Here is a 19,768-nt window from a genome sequence, read left to right on the forward strand (position 1 = left end):
AGGAGCGTCTGCCGGAACCCCCTCGGAACAGGAGAGGTGAGGAGCGTTCGCCGGGACCCCCTCGGAACAGGAGAGGTGAGGAGCGTTCGCCAAAACCCCCTCGGAACAGGAGAAGTGAGGAGCATTCGCCGGAACCCCCTCGGGACAGGAGAGGTGAGGAGCGTTCGCCGGAATCCCCTCGGAACAGGACAGGTGAGGAGCATTCGCCGGAACCCCCTCGGGACAGGAGAGGTGAGGAGCGTTCGCCGGAACCCCCTCGGAACAGGAAAGGTGAGAATCCACCTCAGGGGCTGCGTGCAGCGTGGAATCCACCTCAGGGGCTGCGTGCAACATGGAATCCACCTCAGGGGCTGCGTGCAGCGTGGAATCCACCTCAGGGATGGCAGTGACAGGGGTTTTAAAAGTCCCTATCTTAGATAATAAAAAATCATACTCGGGGAGCAAAGAAAGACCAGGGATAGAAAATAAAAAATCCTCCATCTGGGACAAAACAATATCAAAGGAAGATGGGTTAGTTTTAGCAGAATGATATAATTCTAATAGGGTCTGATTAATTTGAAAAATCTCTTCAGGTAAAAATGAATGAAAAAAGGGGAATGTCTCTATGTGGGTGTGTGGTGATGGGTGCCGGCCCCACCGGAAACCTGGAAGGTGAGGCGGCGGAACACGCCCCCACGGAGGCACTAGGAATACGCTCCAGAGGTACGGCCAGGCTGGGTCGGACAGCCGCGGCGCGGAGTGGCGGTGAGAGACCGGATTCCGCCCCCACCAGGAACCTGGAAGGTGAGGCGACGGAACCCGCCCCTGTGGCGTCAAGTGGGCCGAACTCACCGAACCAAACAGGAGTGGACCGGAGCTCCCGCGGGACGCTGGATCTCGCCCCCACCGGAAACCTGGGAGGTGAGGCGGCGGACCCCGCTCCCACAGAAACACCGGAACCAGCTCTAAAGTTCTGCTCAGCCGACGAGACCGGGCCGGTCGCCGCGGACTGCCTCCGGAACCGTCTTCTGCCACTACGGCGGCAGTGGGACGGCAGAAGGACAGGGACGGAGTGGAGCTCGTCCATCTTATCTCGTGGGGGGGGAAAGAAAAAAGGTGAGTTTGCCGAGAGAGACCCTGCTCGCTGGGTTCTGGTCTGGTCGCATCGTAATGTTAGGATTTGCTAGGAAGGAGCGAACCCAGAGTGCACAACAGGGACTCATCTCGGCAGAATACAAAAATAGGAATTTAATGGTGAAATAAAGATACAAAATAACAAGCTGACGGGGCAGCAAAACTTACATGAAACAGGAAGAAGGCACGGGGAACTCAGGAGGACTCAGGAGACACGGGAGACTCAAGGAACTAGGAAGACTCAGGGGGGAACACAGGAGACCCAACGAGTACGACGCGACAACGAACAAGACTGAACAGACGGCTTAAATATAGGAACAAGACGAGACGTGATTACAAACAGCTGGGACAAGACACGGGTGGCACTAATAGAACTAATGAGGGAGCATGAGGGAACACAGACACAAACCGGGCCACAAAAAGGTACCATCCTTACACAAAGTTGCTGGTCACATGAAGCCATCAGAATCACCATCGGACCCCATCCCAGCAGCATTGTTCAAACAGGTTCTACCAGCGATTGGGCCTGCTGTTCTAACTATACTAAACAGTAGTATTGCTACAAGAGTGGTCCCAGAGGCGTTCAAAAATGCAGTAGTCACACCGTTAATTAAGAAACCTGGTCTTGACCCTTCAGCCTGCTCAAATTACAGACCAATCTCAAAACTCCCCTTTCTATACAAAATCCTGGAAAAAGTAGTTTTTACTCAGTTAAATCAGTTTTTAACTGAGAACAAAATCTTTGAGGTCTTTCAGTCTGGTTTCAAGCAGCTCCACAGCACCGAAACAGCTTTGGTTAGGGTTTGTAATGACATTTTAACAGCAAATGATTCTGGTCATTTTGTGGCTCTTGTACTCCTCGATCTTACTGCCGCTTTCGATACTGTTGACCGCAGTATCCTCATCTCTCAGCCTGAACACTGGGTTGGGATTACAGGTGCTGCATTAGACTGGTTCCGCTCATACCTCTCTGACAGGAGTTTTTGTGTGAAGGTGGGTAAAAATCTATCCACTTCAATGCCTCTTTCCTGCGGTGTCCCACAGGGCTCGATTCTCGGACCCCTTCTATTTTCGCTCTATCTGCTTCCGCTGGGGTCGATCCTAAGAAAACATGGTATTCCATTCCATTGCTACGCCAATGACTGTCAGATCTACCTGCCACTGAAACCAGCCAGCGCTTGTTCCGTCCACCCTCTCCTCAAATGTCTGGACGACATTAAGACATGGATGGCTTCAAATTTTCTAAGTTTTAACGACCAGAAGACTGAAGTCATTGTCTTTAGCCCTAGCTCAGCTGCCGCCTCTTATCCTGTGAACCTGGACTCCCTTCAGCCTTATCTGAAGCACTCTGTTAAAAACCTCGGAGTGGTTTTTGACTCGGATTTTAAGTTCGACAAACAGATCAGTTCGGTTCTGCAGAGAAGCTTCTTCCAACTGCGGCAGGTAGCTAAGCTCAAGCCAGTGCTGTCTAGACCCGACCTTGAGACACTAGTCCATGCATTCATCACAACTCGCCTGGACTATTGTAATTCACTGTATGCTGGGGTCAGCCAGGCTTCTATCTCACGGCTACAGCTCGTCCAGAATGCTGCAGCTCAGCTTTCAACCGGTACACCGAGGTATGAGCACATCACACCAGTTCTGTCCTCCCTACACTGGCTTCCTGTGAGAACTAGGATTGATTTAAAAATTCTCCTCCTGACCTATAAGTGCCTAAATGGCCTCGCACCCATCTACCTCTCTGAGCTACTGGAACCATATGCTCCCTCTCGGGCTCTGAGATCATCCGATCAACTGCTTTTGGTTGTTCCAAAAACACGACTGAAGCTCCGAGGAGATCTGGCGTTTTCAGTCATGGGTCCCAAACTGTGGAACAACCTACCTCCCAACATTAGGCATGCCACCTCCCTTCCTGTGTTCAAATCCCTGCTAAAAACATATCTGTTCTCTCTGGCGTTTCATACTGTGTGAGTTGATTTAGTATATCTTGTTCCATGTCTTCATTTGAATGCTGTTGTTTTAATTTTTTAAGGTATATTCTTACTGCTTTTTATTTCTTAGTGTTACCATTAGTGTTAAGCACTTTGATAACAGTCTATCTGTTTTAAATTGTGCTCTATAAATAATTATGACTTGACCTGACTTGACTTGACTTGACTGTAGATGGTTTCAGGGATCTCATGTACAGGAACAATGGTTTTGCATATGGCTTTTGCCACGGTCAGTGCATCTGCATGTTTGGAGGGGACTACTTCAACCCATTTAGAAAAAGCATCAACCATTACTAAGCAGTATTTGTATGGTCCGCTTCGTGTTAGTTCAATGAAATCCATATGGATATTTTGAAATGTGTAATTTGGAACAGGAAAAGAGCCTCTTTTAGGTCTCATGTTTCCTTGTGAATTGTGTCTTATGCATGTTGGACAGGCTTTACAAAATCTTTTTAAGTATGATTCAAGTCCATATGTTGTAAAATGTTTTTGAATCAGATTAATCATCCCCCTACTAGAGACATGGCAAAGCCCATGTGACGAGATTGTGGCAGCTTTGAACAAATATTTAGGTAGGACTGGTTCGTCCTTTACATGATACAATCCTGCATCATTTAATTTTGCTCCTTTAGTTTCTTACATTTGTTTTTCCTGTTTAGGAGCAGCATTTTGCATGTCTAGGAGCACTGTTTTGTTGATCAAGTCATCTGTTTGTGTAGTCAGTAAGTAGCTTGAACCATAGGTACCTTTAGCTGCATTTTTAGCTTCTTGGTCAGCTAATCTGTTACCATTTGACACTGGGTCTTTGCCTTTAGTGTGTGCTGCAAATTTGCACACAGCGATCTTGCTTGGTTTTTGAATCGATTGTAGCAATTCAGTCAATAGTTTAGCATGTGTCACTGGCTTGCCAGTAGAGGTCGTCATACCCCTATTTTCCCATTGTTTGGCAAAATAGAAGAGAGTTGAAAAAGCATTATGGCTGTCAGTGTACACTGTTACTTCCTGATTCTTTGCTAACAGACATGCACATGTCAGAGCAATTATTTCAGCTGCTTGTGCATAATGATATGTAGCCAATTGTTTTGCTTCAATGATTTTGTCAGGTAATTGTACGATAGCATATCCTGTTTGTGTTTTTCTTGTTTCTTTTTTAGAACAAGATCCATCAACAAACCATATCAGACCTCCAGGCAAAGGGGTGTCTGTTAAGTCTGGTCTGGGAAGGTGGACATGGTCTGTGGCTTCAAGGCAGTTATGTGGTGTCCCATCATCTGGGAGAGGGATCAAAGTTGCTGGATTCAGAATGGTACAGCGCACTATATGAATGTGTAGTTGTAACAACAGAATGGCTGTGTACGACAAATGGCGTGCTAGTGACAATATGTTCATTTTACTTTGCAGTAACAGGACATCAACAGCGTGAGGAACCAGGAGGTCAGTGTCATGGAAAAGGATGACATCAGCTGATACCTGGACCATGAGTGCTGCTGCACAGACTGCCTGCATGCATGGAGGGAGAGCCTGTGCGACAGAGTCAAGTTTTTTAGAATAAAATGCCAAAGGTTTGAGTTTTTCACCATGCTTCTGTAAAAGGACTGATGTCATAAAACCATTTCTACAATCCACTGTGAGTGTGAATTGCTTTGAGTAGTCTGGCAAAATCAAGGATGTTGTTTGCATCAGTTTTTCTTTCAGTGTTGTGAATGCAAGTGAGGCCTCTGTTGTCCAAGTGATTTTGTCTTCTAAAGCCATGGGTGTGTCATAAATCAAACTGAGCAAAGGTTGAGTCAGTTCTGCATAATGTGGGATGTACGATCAACAATAATTACACAGACCCAAAAATGACATAACTTGTTTTTTAGTTTCAGGTTTTGGAGAGTCAGCAATGGTTTGTTTGTTTTTTTTGTTTGTTTTTTTGTTGTATCTGTTTTCCTGCAGCTGACAATGTGTGACCCAAATAATTAACTTCAGTTTAAAAAGTAAAATAAAATAAAATAAATAAATAAATAACAAGAGTTGACGTAACTTACTTAAAAAGCAGCAAATACAGTTAGCCAATCAGTATTTGCCCTTTACAAATGCCTATTAGCCACAAATGCCCACTTTTGGCCTGCAGAGAAAACCTCTTCTCCTTTCAGGAGCGAGTCAGGTGCTGCAGTTACCATGCCAGGGCACCAGTTGGCGCTGTGGTCTTGTATCTTCGGTTAACGCGCATGCGCTGTCACGACCTGCACTTCCTGTGAGCTAACGTCAAGCTAACTTCAGTCATGGTGGCGACGAAGGCTGGATTTTGGTTGGTTTTGTGGAGAGGAGTCAACGTTTTTGAGGGCAAACAGGACTGTTTTGTCTAACCAATCCACACCGGTCGCCGAATGGACCCAAAATGAGTCAAAGATGTCGGACTTTTACTACGTAACAATCCGTAGTGGATTTACAGCAGGTAATTTAATACTCGTGTTTTACTTTCACACAACATCCAATTGAGTTTTTATTTTTAAACTTATATGTATATATATATATATATATATATATATATATACATATATATATACATATCTTTTGTCTTTTTTCCACGATGAGGGGCTGATGTCACACTCGGCGGGTCCATTCTGGCCGAGTCAGAGAGGCAGACGGACAGTGGGGGACCAGACCCCAGGACGAAAACCGGGTCGAATCCGGTTCCAGTAATCTTCGTTTCAAAAAGTGGGTTTTAATTTAATTATCAGTGTTTGTGTGACTTTAATTAGTGGTGTTGAATAAACAGAAAAAAATAATAATCCGTTTCATTTATTTTTCAACTTTAGAAGTATGCAACGTTTATCTAAATTTGGACTACATAATTTTTAGTGCGCGTCATGTAGCTTAAAGCTTCAGTATTTCCCACACAAACATAAATACTGTTTATAATTTATTAAACTGTTGCTATTCAGTACTTCTAGTATGTTTTAGTGCAACGTGGCATGTTGTGAATGTGTGTGTTTGTGTGTGTGTGCGCGCGTGTGTGTGTGCACGTGTGTGTGTGTGTGTGTGTGTGTGCACGCTCTCCCAGACAGAAAGCTGGCTGCAATCAGATAACAGCTCTGGGAGCACTCACACTGACCTTGTGATTGGTTCAATTTGTACTTTTTTGTCCAATTTTCTATGAATTTAATCAAATCTGGAAATTTTTGGCTCATGAATTTAACATCTTCAGTTTGTGCTTCCAAAGAAGACTTACTTTTATTACTTCCCATGATCGGTAGATATGTTACTGCGTTGTGTTTTATTAATATATTTGTGTGAGTGGTTCACCTGAAAATGTCTCACGGACGCCTCAATGCCTCCTGAGGAACAGGCTTCTAGGTCAATCCTAGTGATTGACCCGATTCCCCACTTAGGGTTCTACTCCCGAAGGACGGAGATTTTAGATCCAGTTGAACACGTAAAGTCCTAATAGAGGTTTAAAAATAAATCACACGGCCCGTTTGTTAGCACCGCAAGGTTTCAGAGTCACGTGATATTGCTTGTAAACCTCTCAGTTATTCATGGATTCACTCATTTACACACACACAAATAGAAATGGAGGAGAGAGAGAGAGGAAAAAAGTTGCAGAAAAAGAGAAAAAAAACGAGACGCGTCTAAAAGAAATCTCTGTTGAGCCTCACTGTTAAGTCCAAACAGTTCTTGGTAAAAAATGTCTCACTTTTTTCAGGTCTTGACTAAATTTTACCACACTTTTATAACACTGAATATCTTGATTTTTATGGTTAGACTTTATCCATTAGCTCTGAATCTTATGTTAAAAAATCTCAATCCTTTAAAATTTGAGGTCTTGGCTCAACACAAACTAGTTATGTCCCATATTTTCTCACGTATAACGATCTTATTTTTATACTCGTTTCTTGTCGTCTGGTGAGGTCTCTGGTCAGATTTCCGCCACTTCTGTTCGCCGGTGGTGCGAGTGAGACCTACAACACTGGCCTAGAAAGAAAGAAAATCTCCCAGGGCTTTACCTTATGCCGTGTACGGGCTTTGTAGCGCGTCTGGATCGGATCACACCGTCAAACAGTTGTGAGGAGCTTCCGGGTCACAAAGCACCAAGTAAATGATGGGTTCCTGTGAACCATCACCTTAAAGAAAAAGAAACCACACGAGAAAGACAAGAATGAATATTCAGAACGGATCCTTGCAAGGAGGGACAGAGATTCTAACAGGGTTAGAACCAAAGTCCAACTTGCTGAAGCGTGTGCCCGTATTTTATTGGTTCGAGTAGGAGTGTAAACAGGAAGAACAAATTCTGACAGTTTGCTGATAACAGAGTTTTACACAGACGTGGCAGTTTGATTTAAAAACAAGGACAGTAAGTATTTTTGATAATGATAAAAACAAGGACTGTGATATTAAAACATTTTCTAGAACATTCTTAACAGTTTACAAGTCTTGTGTAACAGATAACTGGGTGTTGACGCACACACACAGAAACTGGTCAAAGCAAGTTGGCTGATTACAATGAAAAGTATTCAAAAAAGAAGTTTTAAATGATCACTTAAAGATTCCCTATCATGAAGTTATTGTCTTTAAAGGTTAAACAGAAAATACCTATAATTTTGGAGCTGTGACCTCGGATTCCTACATACCTGTTTTGCTAGTGCAGTTTCAGTCGGACACGCTGAAAAAACCCGTGCGCACAATGGAGCCAAAGCCCTGGTGGGCTTTCAAAGTTCCCAGCCAGGCCAGTCTTGTGTCCGTCGCGGACCTCACCAACAGCAGATTGACGGAAAACCGGATTTCCTTCACACAAACAGCGACGCGATTACTTTATCATAACATTTTGGTTTTAAAAACTGTGGAGACTATTTCTTGTGCTATAAGTAAAAATGAGTCAAGACCTCTTCTGAATAAGTGAGATTCTGAAAGGTTAAGAGATTTTTCATTCCAAACAAGTTACGTAAATGAGACTTTATTGATAAGTAAAGATTTACAGTACAAGCAAAAAGTGAGACCTTTTTCTGAATCAAGACCTTAAATTGACTAGAAAGAGTGAGGCTCCGGCCAAGATCGGCTCTTGCAAAGATCTTTACAAAAACAACAGAGCGAGACTCACAGGCCGGCATTATTCTAAAAAAAATAAGACGCGTGCAAAACTTCTGTCTGTCTGTGTGTGTATGTTTGGGAGGAAAAGCTGATCTCTGTAACGTGTCCTTGAAACCTGGCAGTGCTGACGTACGAGGCCCAAAACAAGTTTGTTTTTTAAAAAGAAAAACTCCACTTAGGAATTTCTTTCTTTTTTTTCCTCCGTCTTATAAATTTTAACTGATTACTGTCCACTATTTTGTGTTCCTGATTTTTTTTCTCTCTTTATTTTTCTGCTAACACACGTTATGACCAAAGCTGTTACCCGACTGTCTAAGCAGAACCAACTAACACACACACACCGCGCTGCGTTAAAACATACTAAACATGTGCTAAATAACAGTTCAATAAATATAAACAGTATTTTTTTTTTTGTGTACAAGATAAACTAAAGTTTCCAGTTATATAACTCACCCGACATCTCCCCTCTCAAAAACGCCCCTCCTGGACTATACGAACTGTACAAAAACTTGGTTTTGGTCCATTCAACAACCGATGTGAACTTTTTTTTTTTTTATCAAAACGGTCCTGGTGGCCGTCAAAAAGTCGACTTTTTCCCCACAAATCCAGCCAGGATCCAGTTTTTGTCCCGTCACTTTTTACTAGCGGAGTTAGCTAAACGCTAGCTAAACAGGAAGTGCAAGCCGCAACAACACGTATGCGCGTTAACCGACGATACAAAATCACAGCGCCAACTAATGCCCCGGCATGACAACAGAAAGTTATCAACAAGGTGGCTGATTCACAATCAGATGGTCAATAATTCTTGTAATGGAAATGATTCATGATATATCAAAGCTCCAAATATGACCTAAATAATTCCCAAACACAAATATAAACTGCCAAAAATGTACTATGTTATATTTTTATAGGCTGTACTTTATTATTACAATGGAGCTTTGCATTCATTTATATACATTAGATAATAATGCCACTGTTTTTGACCCATGATGTTTGTCATGTGTCAACACAGGGGAAGTATCTTAATATGAATTTTCATATATAGAAGAAGAATTTTTTTTATATATATGAAACTGTACAGGCAACTGAAATTTTAGACGTACACATATATTGGCAGACGTGTACACAGACAGCCAATACACTGCTGACCTATACTGGCAGACCAGTAACACTGAAAAAGAAAAAAGAACAATTTTACTGTCTCCTGATCTCCTCTCTCCACAGAAAACATCAATCCAGCCAGCAGATTTGGGTCTTTATTAAGGTCATCAAAAGGAAAACGTGGGACCACACCAAATCCTAATGACCACACCAAACGCTGTAAAGGTAGCGGAAAAGACCCAGTTGGATCCATCATAAGCCACTGAAAGTTGTAGAAAGTGTTAGACTCTTAATCAACCAGGGTGTTTGAAAAAGTCTGACCACAAAGAGGACACACCGTTTAGGGTGTGTCATCTCGACGTTAGTGTAGAAACCAACGCTGTGTGCAGCAATCTGCCTCAGCCCTATGCCCTGAACAGGCACATCAGAGTTCCTAACATTTCTGTATATCTAGCAACAATGAGAGCATCACAGCCAAGGTGGACTCTCTGTTGTGTTGTGACTGTAACATGCTATGTTGACACCTCCAAAGGCCTGCAGCCTCTTCATGACGTGGCAGACTGGCTGCAGAACCTCACTCCTGACCATGATGGTGATGGAAACCTATGGAAGACTTATCTGCAACACCTGAATGGCAGTCACACCAAGGAAGGCTGTTATGCTTGTTCCACCATGCCAAAACACAACTCTGCAGAAGCCTGAACTAGAAACCAGACCAACGCCGCCCACCTACTGAACCAGCACAACACCAGATCAAAGGTATACGCTGTGCTACGCCCCTTCTTCAAACATAACGTACTTCACTGTCAACAGTGCAACCGGCAACATCACTATGTCGACCATAACAACAGGGTTTTTCCTGGGAAACACCACAGGCTGTGATGTCATCATTGACTTTCTCAGGTACACAGCCCTACAGTCCAGAAACTCCAATGTGTCAACAGTGACTCTCGTTGATGTCATGTGGCTGTGTGGTCGTTGTCTGTACCCCTTTTCCTGCCTCATCCCTGGACTGGCATCTGTGCCCCAGTCTGGGTATCGGACGGTACAATTCTCATCCACCACAATGACAACCAACTCTCCCTCTCATCAACTTTGCCCCACCGCTTGGACAAAATGAAAAAATCACAGCACTGAAGCTGATGGTGCTACAAAACCAGATGGTGTTGGATTTACTAACTGCAGCTCAAGGGGGTACGTGTGCTCTCGCCAGGAGTAAATGATACATTTATATCCCGGGTGAAAATGACACTCACGCCGAGATGCCATGCCCCCCCCCCCACCTCCACCCCCCAAGAACTTTTCAAGCTGCAGACTCCAGAGGGATAAACAACTCCCTCTGAGAATGGTTCACCTCTGGACCCTGTATTGCACCTCTTCTGAAACACATGATGATGAACAAGTATTCTTATCAATTTGCATCTAGCTAAGATGACCCAAGATGATGACTGAAAATGTGTAACAAAAATGATATGTGTTGAATGGATTGTAGCGCAGAGGTGCCGGCGTTGCAGAGAGACAGAAACAAGTGAGTTGTTGGGTCTCTTCAGCCTCTTTCTGGCATATTTATTGAAGACCTTCAGTGCTGTACGCACACAGCTTGTGTTCACAGAACGCCATTTTGTCTTCTTCTCTTAAGACGTAATAACGTAACGCACGTACATACCAGAAATATACAAGATAAAACACACCAGTAGGTGGCAGTATTAGAACACATTTTTGAGTAAGAGCGTCAATAACAATAACGTTTAACAATATGTCTGTTCTCTTTCCAGCCCCACCAGTATAACAATAAATATAATGTGTTTTTCTTTCTTTTTTTCTTTAATGTTTTGCCGAGCTCATAAAGAGTCCAACTTTTATTTTTTCTTTTATGAGTTATTTTTGGTTTAAAAAATGATAAAAAGGGGTAATGTTAGAGTTTTTCTCTGTTATCATTTTAAAATAGTTTCTATCTTACTATATAATATCTGTTTTGACATGTACTGAACAAAAAGCTATTTTCTTAGGATTTAATCTTGTTGTTGTTGAGTGTAAGTTTCTGGAAAACCTACTTTTACATCAAGTGAATATTTTATCAAAGAACTATCTGTACAAGCTAAATCTTCTGAAATGTTCTGACCATCATCCTGATAAGATTTTTGTACATGTAAACCTGACCTGTTTTCATGACCCATTTTGACATAATAAATATCGGACTCACCCAGCAAACGAGAGAGTTCACTCTGACCTAATCGGTGACTCTCACCTTTGATCAAAGGGATTGAGCGCTAAAAAAAACACCTCTCTGTTGTGTGAAGTTATTATCGTTAAAGGTTAAACAGAAAATACCTATTAACAGATGTAACATTTGAAGTTTTCTTTATTTACACCATTCTGTAGGTTTTGATGTGTGTTTCTTTGGTTAGGATATTTCTTGATTATAAAAGCCATTGAACAGATTGTGTCTAATTTAGAAGAGAAGCAAATACAGTGAAATGACCTGTAATGAGTCTGATGACTGGAACCACCCACTTGAACCTTGAGGAAAATTCTGAGGAGATAACAAATGATCAGTTAGTAGGATTAAATTGTCATTACAGCCTTCATCGTGCAGATGTAACACTGGCATGGCAACTTTCTATTTGGACTTTAATTATAAAGTCCCAATGATGAACACACATCCAACAGAGAGACAGGAAACACTTACCGCCCAAAAAAATGCTAAATCTGAGACAAACACTTAAATAGTCTCTGGATTCCTGAGAAACATGTGGAAAAGTCAACATTAAGGATGGGAATTTTAACCAAAAACACTTTCCTGGGGGAGTTGGAGGTTGCAGATGAAAACTGAATGGATACATTTATTTGTAGGGTCACTGATGTTGTGTAGGTGGAGATGGACTCTCTGATTGTGGTGGTGTAGACGTTGTCTACAAGCCTATCACCCACTTTGTGACATCCTGGACATGTGTGGGAACTCCTTCAGGCAGAGCCTGCTACAACCTCTGGTGTGCTATATCACAATGTGCCCATCCCTAGTGAGCGTTTCATTTGACTTGCTTGTTACAAATGACAGTGATAATTCATACTACGGAGAGTTCCCACCAGGTGGCTCATCCAGCCCCAAACAGCTGACAGACCTGAGGCAGAAACAAAACATGTTTAATGATGTTATTTCGTGATTTATACGATCACTGCAGTAAAAACTTTTTATTATTCTGTCATACTAATTTTCGCAGGGCTATCAGGTCACTGTGTGTCCAGTTTAACAAACTTACCAGTTATGGAGCAAAAAAGATGGATTGGCCACTGGATCAGAGCTGGTAAAGCTGAAGAGAAATCAGACCAAATTACATTTTTCAAACAGTAATTATTCTATATAAAGAAGCAAATGTTGAGCTGTTAAAATTATAGTCTAATTCAATAATAGATCATTTTGACATAGTAAAAGAGAAAGAAACTTAGGTCAGGTTGGAATTCCTGTGGACTATGATGTTTGCAGATGACATTGTAGTTTGTTGTGAGAACAGGGAACAGGTGGAAGAGAACTTGGAGAGGTGGAGGTATGCACTTGCACTTGAAAGAAGAGGAATGAAAGTCAGCCATAGTAAGACAGAGTACATGTGTGTGAATGAGAGGGAGGAGGTGGAACAGTGAGGCTACAAGGAGCAGAGGTTACAAAGGTGCAGGACTTTAAGTACTTGGGGTTCACCGTCCAGGAAAATGGGGAGTGTGGTAAATAAGTGAAGAAGAGAGTCCAGGCAGGATGGAGTGGATGGAGAAAAGTTTCAGAAGGGATTTGTGACAAAAGACTGTTAGCAAAGGTCAAAGGAAAAGTTTACCAGACAATAGTGAGACAAGCTATGTTGTATGGTCTGGAGACAGAGACATGGACAAAAAGACAGGAGACAGAACTGGAAGTAGCAGAAATGAAGATGTTGAGGTTCTCCTTAGGAGTGACAAGGATGGATATTAGGAATGAGATTGTCAGAGGTACAGCACAGATTGAACAACTGGGAGATAAAGTTAGAGAGACCAGACTGAGATGGTTTGGACATGTCCAGAGGAGGGACAATGGGTATATTGGTAGAAGGATGTTAGAAATGCAGCTGCCAGGAAAAAGACAAAGAGGAGATATATGGATGCAGTTAGAGAGGACATGGAGGTAGTTGGAGTGAGGACAGAGTGAGATGGAGGATGAAACTTGCTGTGGTGATCCCTGAAGAGGGAACAGCCGAAACAAGAATAAAAGAGAAAGAGAATATTTTGGCTGATAAAAAAGAAACATGTTGGTTTGAGATGTTTCAGTTCTATGTTTAATCATGTAACCTGCTCACTAAACTGGGGGGCAAAAAGTGTCTCCATCATAGCTGTTAACAATGTGTACAAAAATGTGTGTTCATGGAAATTTTCACGACATCACAAGTTGCTCGGATACATCCACTGGAAAGCAAAGCACGTCCTGCTCTCCCAGTCACTGAGCTGCACAAGCCATACTTTAAACGTCTTGAAACATAGCTTAGGCAAAACGCTGCATCGTTGCTGTTCCATTGAATCTAATAATCATGGTGGATAAAAGCCAAGTGTGCTCTGACAGGATTACATCAGAACAAGACCGTGAAGCTGCAATCAGGTGGGGCTGACAAATTTTTCATTTGGGTTTGTTCACTGTGGCAACCCCTGAAGAAGGGAGCAGCTGAAATAAATTTACTTATGAAGATCACATCTAATCTATGTCCACATTCTCTTCTCTTTTTTCAAATGGAATCCTGTATAAGCACATTCCTCCCTTTGCTCCACATCCATTAGTGTATCCAGTAGCATTGCAGCTATCTGACATTTTGCTAAGCTAACCATCCATCCATCCATCCATCCATTATCTTTACCCGCTTATTCCATTTTGGGTCACGGGGGTCGCTGGTGCCCATGTCCAGCAATCACTGTGCGAGGGGCAGGGTACACCCTGGTCGGGTCGCAAGTCCATCACAGGGCCACATATAGACAAACAAGACAAACAACCATTCACTCTCCCACTCACACCTAGGGACAATTTAGAGTTACCAATTAGCCTAACATGCATGTTTTTGGTCTGTGGGAGGAAACCGGAGTACCCGGAGAAAACCCACGCATGCACGGAGAGAACATGCAAACTCCACCCAGAAGGTCCCTGGACCGGGGTTTGAACCAAGGACCTGCTTGCTGAGAGGCAGCAGCTCTACCAGTTGCGCCACCGTGCTGCCCTGCTAAGCTAACCTTGAAGACAAATATGACTAATGCTGCTCTGTGGCTGGGACCTCTCCTGCTCTCCAAGTGGACATTTCCCAGCAGCTCTGACATCATGTGAAAACAGTGGCATCTTCATTAGTTCAATCATTCAACAAAATCCCTTAATTTATTTTTGTTTAACTCAATAAAAACTGTTTTTAAAATACCATCCATCCATCCATTATCTTTACCCGCTTATTCCATTTTGGGTCACGGGGGTCGCTGGTGCCCATGTCCAGCAATCACTGTGCGAGGGGCGGGGGACACCCTGGACAGGTCGCAAGTCCATCACAGGTTTTTAAAATACCTGTTTTTAAAATTTTGTTTAGATTAGGTTTAAATGAAATTACAGTGAAATTATTTTCAAAATTGCTACTAAATAAAAATATTTAAACACTTTTAGCTGTAGCTTCTGCTGCCTTTCACCTTTCTTCTGCTTATACTACCTTGTGTTTTGTTGGTTTCAGCCTGTATTCTTATTAAAGCTTGGAGTTTGCACACTTTATCCTGTTTTATTCGTTTTAAGCCGTTTTGCTCATTTTAGCATTTGTTTTGCTTGTTTTAATTTTAACAACTAAATTTTAGTTGTTCATTCATTAGTCATCAACAGTCATTCAGTACTCAGCATTGCAAACTACATTTTTCTTGTTGGAAATGTGCTTTCTGTTAGAAAATGGAAGTACAGAGGTGGTTTTTTACAACAAACTCTTTGTTGTGTTTTTTAAAAAAAAAGTCTCTGCTTACATTTAACCTACAGTGCCTTGCGAAAGTATTCGCCCCCCTTGAACTTTTCAACCTTTTGCCACATTTCAGGCTTCAAACATAAAGATATAAAATTTTAATTTTTTGTGAAGAATCAACAACATGTGGGACACAATCGTGAAGTGGAATTAAATTTATTGGATGTGTCAAACTTTTTTAACAAATAAAAAACTGAAAAGTGGGGAGTGCAATATTATTCGGCCCGTTTACTTTCAGTGCAGCAAACTCACTCCAGAAGTTCAGTGAGGATCTATGAATGATCCAATGTTGTCCCAAATGACTGATGATGATAAATAGAATCAACCTGTGTGTAATCAAGTCTCCGTATAAATGCGCCTGCTCTGTGATAGTCTCAGGGTTCTGTTCAAAGCGCAGAGAGCATCATGAAGACCAAGGAACACACCAGGCAGGTCCGAGATACTGTTGTGGAGAAGTTTAAAGCTGGATTTGGATACAAAAAGATTTCCCAAGCCTTAAATATCCCAAGGAGCACTGTGCAAGCAATCATATTGAAATGGAAGGAGTATCAGACCACTGCAAATCTACCAAGACCCGGCCGTCCCTCTAAACTTTCATCTCAAACAAGGAGGAGACTGATCAGAGATGCAGCCAAGAGGCCCATGATCACTCTGGATGAACTGCAGAGATCTACAGCTGAGGTGAGAGAGTCTGTCCATAGGACAACAATCAGTCGTACACTGCACAAATCTGGCCTATATGGAAGAGTGGCAAGAAGAAAGCCATTTCTCAAAGATATCCATAAAAAGTGTTGTTTAAAGTTTGCCACAAGCCACCTGGGAGACACACCAAACATGTGGAAGAAGGTGCTATGGTCAGATGAAACCAAAATCGAACTGTTTGGCCACAATGCAAAACGATATGTTTGGCGTAAAAGCAACACAGCTCATCACCCTGAACACACCATCCCCACTGTCAAACATGGTTGTGTCAGCATCATGGTTTGGGCCTGCTTTTCGTCAGCACGGACAAGGAAGATGGTCAGAATTGATGGGAAGATGGATGGGGTCAAATACAGGACCATTCTGGAAGAAAACCTGTTTGAGTCTGCAAGAGAGCTGAGACTGGGACGGAGATTTATCTTCCACTAAGACAATGATCCAAAACATAAAGCCAAATCTACAATGGAATGGTTCACAAATAAACGTATCCAGGTGTTGGAATGGCCAAGTCAAAGTCCAGACCTGAATCCAATCGAGAATCTGTGGAAAGAGCTGAAGACTGCTGTTCACAAACGTTCTCCATCCAACCTCACTGAGCTTGAGCTGTTTTGCAAGGAAGAATTGGCAAGAATTTCAGTCTCTTCATGTGCAAAACTGATAGACATATCCCAAGTGACTTGCAGCTGTAATTGCAGCAAAAGGCGGCGCTACAAAGTATTAACGCAAGGGGGCCAAATAATATTGCACGCCCCACTTTTCAGTTTTTTATTTGTTAAAAAAGTTTGACACATCCAATAAATTTCATTCCACTTCACGATTGTGTCCCACTTGTTGATTCTTCACAAAAAATTAAATTTAAAATCTTTATGTTTGAAGCCTGAAATGTGGCAAAAGGTTGAAACGTTCAAGGGGGTCGAATACTTTCGCAAGGCACTGTAATTTCAAGTTTCAACAAAGTTACATATGTTGCACATTTTGTACTTGTTAGTCTCTTTGTGTCAGCTACATAAAAACTGACTTGTGTGACGTGTTTGTGTGACGTGTTGTGACTGACTTTGTGAGAATCTGTAAAGAAGATATCCCGCCACAGCAAAAGATCCCATCTGCACATTACTGCCGCTCATCCACCAACCTAAACAAAAAGGAAGAGGCAGGAAACCAGATTCACAAAAATCATGAATTTGATCTTTAATCCAAACTTTATTATTATTATATCCTCAAACTTCAGATTTTAGTGCCAGCTTGCCAATGGCCCAAATTATTTATCCATCCATCCATACATACATACATACATACATACATACATACATACCATACATACCATCCATCCATCCATCCATCTATACATCCATCCATACATACATACATCATGTTACGCTTGTTCTGAAGTCAGGTCTCAGGGGCAGCAGCTTGAGCAGGGAGGTCCAGAGTCCAGACATCTCTTTCCACAGCCACCTCTCCCAGCTCTTCTGGGAGGACCCCAAGGTGTTCCCAGACCAACCGAGCAATGTGTTCTCTCCAGCATGTCCTGAGTCTTCCCCGGGGTCTCCTCCCAGTTGGACATGCCCAAAGCACTTCCCTAGAGAGGCGCCCAGGAAGCATCCTTACCAGATGTCTGAACCACCTCAACTGGCTCCTCTCGATGTAGAGGAGCAGTGGTTCTACTCTGAGTCTCTCCTGATAATTGAACTTCTCACCCTATCTCTAAGGGAGAGTCCAGCTACTCTGCAGAGGAAACTCATTTCAACCTCCTGTATCCATGATCTTGTTCTTTCAGTCATTACTCAGAGTTCATGACCATAGGTAGGGGTAGAAATATAGACTGACCAGTAAACAGAGAGCTTTGCTTACAACTCAGCTCCCTCTTCACCAAAATGGACTGGTACAGAGTCCACAATACTGCACCGATGCTGCACCAATCCATCTGTCAATATCATGCTCCATTCTTACCTAACTCGTGAACAAAACCCCAAGATACTTGAACTCCTCCACTTGAAGCAGAACCTCACCCTCGACCTGAAGAGAGTAATCCACCCTTTTCTGACTGAGGACCATGACCTCAGATTTGGAGGTGCCGATTCTCATCCCAACTGCTTCACACTCAGCTGTGAATTGCTCCAGTGAGAGCTGGAGATCACAGCACAATGACACCACAGGACCACATCATCTGCAAAGAGCAGAGATGGAATTATGAGGCCACTGAGCTGGAATCCCTCTGCCCCCTAGTTGCACCAAGAAACTCTGTCCATAAAAGTTAATCAGTGACAACAGGCAGCAGAGTCCAACTCCCACCCTGAAGGGGTCCAACTTACTACCTGTGCCTACTTTAACTTACCTTAACTACTTCAACGACCTCAGCCACGGTTATGGTCAGACTAACCCCGTTTTGTATTGAACACTTTTTGGACTAACCCCGAAGTTCCCTGATTCCGCTTCCTCCATGGAAGACATTCTGGTGGGACTGAGAAGGTCCGAGAATTATTCCTTCCACCTCCCGACGACATCACATGGGGAGTGGTGGTGCAGAGGTTAGAGAAGATGGCCATGTGATCAGAACGTCACAGGTTCAACTCTCAGCACCGTCAACATCAAAATGTGGGTGGAAAAGGTGAAACACCCACACCTGTCTCCACCCTCATTTGCCCCATTCTGGGCCCCTGAGCAAGGCCCTTAACCCCCACCATGTGCTCCTAAACAGGTCTCTCTTGAAAATGAGTTCTCGTGACTCAGTGAGACTACCTGCATAAATAAAGGGTATATGGAAAAAAAAATCACTGGTTGAGGTCAACAGTACCCCACCTTCATTGAAAACAGCGTTATTAAAGTACTGTTTTCTCCTCCTCAGCTGCCTGATGGTTTGTCAGAATTTCCTTGGAGATGACCATGAGTCTGTATCCAAGGCCTCACAAAGTCCTCCCATATCTGAGCTGGATTAAATTATCCATGTGGAATAAGGTCCAGTCCCTCTCAAGGAGATTGGTTCCAGAGCCCATGCTGTGTGTCAAGGTGAGCTCAACTACAGGTCCTTCTCAAAAAATTAGCATATTGTGATAAAGGTCATTATTTTCCATAATGTAATGATAAAAATGAAACTTTCATATATTTCAGATGCATTGCACACCAACTGAAATATTTCAGGTCTTTAATTGTTTTAATACTGATGATTATGGCATACAGCTCATGAAAACCCAAAATGCCTGTCCCAAAAAATTAGCATATCATGAAAAGATCTCCTGATGCATGCTCAATAATCCAGGTAGAAAAATCCAAAAAAGTTCAATCTGGTCCTCTGGACATTAAAAAAAAAAAAAAAAAAAACAAAGCAAAAAAATATAGAAACGTTTCGTTTCTCATCCAAGAGACTTCCTCAGTCTGAGGTGCTGTTTTCAGCTCAGTCTCTTAAATAGCACCTTATCAGAGTGGATCAACCAGTTTGCTGCTGACAACCAAAACCAGCTGATCACATGCTCAAGAAGGACCATCAGCCTAACAATGGGTCATTAGCACACTGATGGCTGTTTACTACTCACAGAGGGCTGAGTGATACTAGCAATCACAGCATTGTAAGAGGGGGACAGTTGAACCCGGAGGCCTCCACCCCTGTTTAATGATGGACGGTTTCTTTTCACAAAGATGGCCTCCTTTACTCCTCTCTCAAACCATCGTTCCTCTCTGTCCAGGATGTGAACATCTTCATCCTTGAAAGAGTGACCACTCTGATAAGGTGCTATTTAAGAGACTGAGCTGAAAACACCACCTCAGACTGAGGAAGTCTCTTGGATGAGAGACGAAACGTTTCTA

General features: G+C 42.7%; 1 pseudogene; it reads right to left on the reverse strand.

Moving 5' to 3' along the window:
- Nucleotides 1–19,768, reverse strand: part of LOC119424115 — a 37,233-nt pseudogene that overhangs the window by 10,698 nt on the left and 6,767 nt on the right.

The sequence above is a fragment of the Nematolebias whitei genome, chromosome 17, assembly GCF_014905685.2.
Source record: "Nematolebias whitei isolate Nwh7 chromosome 17, NemWhi1, whole genome shotgun sequence".
Lineage (NCBI taxonomy): Eukaryota > Metazoa > Chordata > Actinopteri > Cyprinodontiformes > Rivulidae > Nematolebias > Nematolebias whitei.